Source organism: Canis lupus, chromosome 17, assembly GCF_003254725.2.
Source record: "Canis lupus dingo isolate Sandy chromosome 17, ASM325472v2, whole genome shotgun sequence".
NCBI lineage: Eukaryota > Metazoa > Chordata > Mammalia > Carnivora > Canidae > Canis > Canis lupus.
In genome coordinates, this window is record NC_064259.1 from 54,052,340 (window position 1) to 54,057,643 (window position 5,304).

The 5,304-nt window shown below is 54.5% G+C and overlaps 1 long non-coding RNA gene across 1 annotated transcript; it reads right to left on the reverse strand.

The window, feature by feature from the left end:
• Positions 1-1,176: 1,176 nt before the first annotated feature.
• On the reverse strand, positions 1,177-4,383 carry LOC125752853 (uncharacterized). Its single transcript, XR_007403324.1, has 3 exons — positions 2,884-4,383; positions 2,679-2,790; positions 1,177-2,186 (listed from the first exon to the last, which is right to left on the reverse strand). It is a non-coding gene; the product is annotated as an uncharacterized LOC125752853 (long non-coding RNA).
• Positions 4,384-5,304: the final 921 nt, after the last annotated feature.

Genomic DNA, 5,304 nt, shown 5'->3' on the forward strand with positions numbered 1-5,304 from the left:
CTCCGGAGCTCGGGGAGTCCGGCGGTCCCCTCTACAAGTCGAGGACCAGGATGGGCAAGGGGCTTGCCCTTGGTCATACAGTGCAATTGGCAGACTGGGCTGATGTGACTGACAAAGGCACAGCGTCAGTCATGCCTTCAGAGCAATAATATGCTTCGCCCCTAAGCTTGGTAGCTCAGACTTAACTTTTCCCCAATGATTGCTAATTAGTAAGGTTTGTACTTGGGCTGCTAACACCTGAGCAGCACGGAGGAGTCCTCCTTGAGAGAATTCACACACACGCATGCATGCAGGAAAGCTAGGATCCTGTTAGGGGCAGCAGAGCAAGCTGTTCCCAGTAAAAGCATCAGGAATACATGCAAGATTGGGAGGACACGTTGAAGGCATCCCCCTTTCTGTCTCATAAACCTCGCATTGCACATGCCCAGCCCTGCAGGCTGATGGAGGCTCCCCTGTGGCCTTGCATCATTCCTGGTTTTTTGTTTTGCTTTTTTAAGATTTTATTTATTTATTCATGAGAGACACACAGAGAGAGGCAGAGATACAGACAGAGAGAGAAGCATGCGAGACTCGATCCCAGGTCTCCAGGATCACACCCTGGGCTGAAGGCAGACGCTCAACCGCTGAGCCACCCAGGGGTCCCAAGCATCATTCCTGTTGAACCTATCAGATTGCTATTGTTTGCAGCAGACAGCTGGTGCCTCATGCAAAATGTAGCCTTTGCTCATCCCTGGTCTATTTATCTTCTGGTCTGTACGTTTTCTCGTCTTTCTTAGCAGGGGCACTTGCTGGAAAACTAGATCTCTGTCACTTAGCAGTTTTCTATGTGTTTTCTGTTCATCCCCTACCTAGAGTCAGAGTCATGTCTCTGTGACAGAACAATTGGTTGCTATGGCGATGACTGTACCGCCCCAGGCAGGAGGCCTGCACTTGAGAGTGGCAGGGGTGCTGTACGCATGGGTGGGGGCCCGAGGAGGTGTTGCAATATCCTGAGTGTGACTTCCTAGACCACTGACTGATTTCTCTAGGCCACCTTGGCCCCTCTGCCTCTCTTCCTCCTCACTTACCCACACCCTTGCCCCCACCCCCTCACTAACCACCCTACCCTTTTTTTTTTTTTTTTTTTAGGGCTTGCCTTTTTGATTCGTGGTTAACCACACCTGGCTAAGCCCTTCTCCAACCCCAACCCTCCACTCCTAGCGAGTTTGCACTTAATTCATTTGAGTGCACTAGCATGCTTTGTTCCTTGCCTTGTGATTTTTTTTTTTTCTATCAGGCTTATAGACTTTCATCTTCCCAATAGTATCCAGGTCCCAAGAGAGCACATCTGAGCAAGTTGGTTGTAGCCTCACACCGATCCCAGTCAGGGCTCTGCTGACCACAGGTCCTTGGTAAATGCTGCTCCCTGACTCCAAGAGATACCCCCGACTCTTCCCCAATCCTATTCTGTTAAACCTACTCATCTTACTTCTTGAGATCAGTAAGCTGGGGGTGATAGGCCATTTAGACAGCTCTGAACATTGGCAACCTGATAAAAGGGGGAAAAAAACCCTAAAGCTTCAGCTGTATAAAATACAGAAGAATGAAAAGACAGTGCTTTGTTGTTTAGAAGTGTTTTTGTAGTTATTAGACCATGTTTAAGGCTTTTGGTTTTTGTTTTGTTTTGTTTTTTTAGCTCCATTTGCCTGTCACATGGCGCAAATCCAGGGACATGTCCACCTCCAGGGCTCGTGACCCCCTTGGGTTCACATGGCCAGAGACCCTCTTCTGTATTTTCACGTGAAAGCCTGTGCATGACTGCCCAACCTAGTGGCATCTACTCGTAGCTAGGAGAACCTGGATCCCTTCCAGAGTGCTATTTAGGCCAAGGCTAAGCTTACAAACATTGGGTGTAAGTTTGGGACCTTCCCTATACCCAAAGCCTGGGAGTGCATGGCTGGGGGACACCCCTCGTGCTGTGTGTGGCTGTAGGCAAACAGCTGCCTTGGACCACGTGGTGATGGTGGCCATGTCATGTTGGGGCTCCAACGTCCTTCTTGTGGGATCCATCCTCTAGTCCCTTGAGGTGGGAGTACACTGGTAGAGGTATCCAGCTCTAGGCAGGTAAGGGGTGGGGTTCAAGGTGACTCCAGGTGGGAATCGACATTGGAGAAGATCTGCAAGAACTCAGCTGCTCAGAGAGGACACTGTGAAGGGAGGAAGAGCAGAGGGTTCAGCTCCCCCAACACTGAGCCCGGGCTCTGCTCACTCGTGCAAAGGGAGCTGTGCCTGGAAAGCGTGACAAAGCAGAGAAGCCATCCGGGTGTGAGCTGTGTGCATGTGCCCCGTGGGAGAGGAGACCCGGACATGTGGGGGGCTTGCCTTTTCACAGCCTAAGGTCTGAGGAGGTGCTGGGGGGGTGTCCTCATCGGGCCAAAGCCCAAAACCAACACCAAGCCTGGAGCCCCCCGGGGCAGGAGGGCAGGAGGGCAGGAGGGCCGGCGCGGAGCTGGCGTGGGTCCATACTCCCTGGGAAGAGGGGCCTCTGGTGGGAACAGACTTTGAAGAAGCTGCTGCCACCCCCTCTTTGCCCCAGCCTGGCCACCCCAGTACTGTGCGAGGGAGCAATCTTGGCCGTCCTTGTCCTGCCCAGCGTGGCTGGGCTGAGGCTGTGGGAAGCCCCTGTCTCCAGGCCTCACCTCTTCTACTTCTGGGTGAACTCTGCAGCCCCCCCTCGAGGCAGGGCCTCCGCTCTCCGCGAAATAAGGGTTCGGAAAGTGAATGTTCAGGTGCTTGGTCGCTCTGCCCAGACTACAGAAGAGAAAGTGCCCCAGTGGCCTCCCCTGGGGGGACCAGGGACCCCCCCCCCCCCGCCCTCACTGCTCCCACCTACTCAGCAATTACCCAGGGCCCAGGGCTCTCTTCAAAAACAGCCACATCGCTGAGGGGAGAGGCCAGGACACAGAGGCGGGCCGGGTGGCCCGTCACAGGGGGTGACAGCTCTTTCTGAGCTGGCCATTCTGGAGGTGGCAGGCAGCTCCCTCGCCTGTCCCCACCACAGGGCGCAGCGGGGTCCCCGAGATGGGCACACAGGCGGCTCCCGGCTGGGCCTCCGGCCTCCGGGCCAGAGCCTTCGTCTTTTCCCCAGAAACGGCATCCACGGGTTTTCCTCAGGAGAGAAGGAAAACAAAGCTGACAGAGAAGCCACAGGAGTCCCCCGAGGCTGCCTGCGGTGGCTGTGCCCTCCCGCACCTGAGGGAAGGGCCAAGGGAGGAAGCCTCCCCCAGGCCGCAGGGAGGCCCGGGCGGGGAGGGCACCCCTGGCTGGGGCTGCGTTATGGGAAGGCCTGGGGGGTTCATATGAAACCAGCGATGCTGAAAGAGCGATCAAGAAGGTTAAGGGCCTTAATATTAGATTAACGGCTGCAGGAGGATAAAGGTCACAGCTTCCAGGAAAGCCGTCTCACTCAGAGAAGTCTTTTTAGTTGGCGGCTCTTAGTCTGGTTTGGTCGATTTTGTTTTCCTTCCTGGTAATTGTGAGAATCCTATGGCTCCCTCAGAAGGTTCTTTCTCGCCTCCCCTTCCCTGGCCACCCCTCCCCTGCACACCTCTGTCTCCCTCTGTCTCCCTCTGTCTCCCTCTGGAGACGCCTGGTTGTCGTCAGGTTCTGGAGTGAGCGGGTCCCACCTGTTCAGCAAGCCCCCGTCTCTCCTGCGAGGCTCTCCCTCCGTGAGGTCTGTGGGAAGAACACAGAACAGTGTTCTGGAAGACCACGTCCCCCGGGGGGGGTGTGCTGAGGCTATTTCAGGGCACTACGTGGTCCCACAGACCAGAGCTCAGCACAGCAGACGGGTTCTGAGACACTAAGGAGCTACCCAAGTGTGGGTTGGGGCGCGGAGGGGACTGGGGCGACTGAATGAGCATCCCCGGAGGACCCTCTGGGAGTCAGGTGTGGTTGAAAGCTCTCCAGATGCCCTGGGCCGGGCCCTGGATCCGTGGAAGAAAGTCGAGGCAAGTCACAGGCCCCCTGCACGCGTGTTCTTTGGTCATTGGTGTGACTTCCTATCCCCCAGCCCAGCCGTAAGTCCCTTGGGGCAGATGCTTGGCTTTACCCATCTTTACAATCCCTAAACAGGGTTGGCCACGGTCTGTGTGTGGGAGTTAATTTTCAAAATCTCTCCCCTTTCTGGACAACCCTGAAAACTGTCCAGTTTTCAAGTGAGCATTTTCAGAGGCCTGGAGAAAGGACCAGGTTGGCTCTCAGGAGTGGGCAGGGCCTCAAACAGCCTGGCAAGCCGGGTTGCAGGGTCACAGGAGCCCAGAGCCCGAAGGGCCCTCGGAGACCCTCCAGTCCAGGGGTTCTCAAACTGTTCTTCTAGGCATTCTGGGTACCAGAGTGCAGGGGCTCTGGCCTCCACCAGGGCAGCTCCCTCTACTTCTATGGCACTGTGTTCCTTTTTTTTTTTTTTTTTTTAAGATTTTATTTATGAAAGAGAGAGGTGGAGGGGGGAGGAAGAAGCAGGTTCCCTGCAAGGAGCCTGATGCAGGACTTAATTCTGGGACCCCAGGATCAGGACCTGAGCTGAAGGCAGAAGCTTAACCCCTTAACCGACTGAGCCCCCCAGGCGCCCCTACAGCACGGTAATCCTATTCAAGAGCAGCAGAACGCATTGCCCCAAGATATGCCACCTGGGCTGTTGTTTCAACGAGAGGCCCCTAGGCAACAGGGGATGCAGGAAAGACTCCTTGATGCTTTTTGTCCTCCTGAAAGCAGGAGATAAATCTCCCATGTGAAAGGCACCCAAGGAAGGAAGACATCCTTAACACCAGTGACAGGGAATTTGGTGCCAAAAGGGCCGTGTACACAAACCTTGCTGCCTCTTCACCACTTACCATCCACCGCCCCAACCCCCATCTTGTTAATTCTTCAAAAACGTATTTTTTGTTTGTCTGAAGGGTATCACAGCTTCCTGCTCTGACCACTACTTTGAGTCCTCATTCTCCTGCGAAAGCTTTCATGTAAAAATTGAGTAAAACGTGTGTTTTTCGCCTGTTGATCTGCCTTTGTGGGTTTAATTTTCAGCCCCAGCCAGGAACTCCAGGAGGGCCAAGGAAAACTTTCTCCCCTGCACCACTGCAGCAGCCTAACCGGTTTCTCAGCCCCCACCCAGGCCAACCCCTCCCCTAATCTCTGTTAGGCTCCTAATCCCTGTCCCCTTCCCATCCAGCATCCAGAGTGATTATTTCAAAATATAAGGCTGATCAGTTGCTCTGCTGCTCAACAGCCCATGTTGGGTTTCTGTTTCACCCCCTAATAATCTGAAGT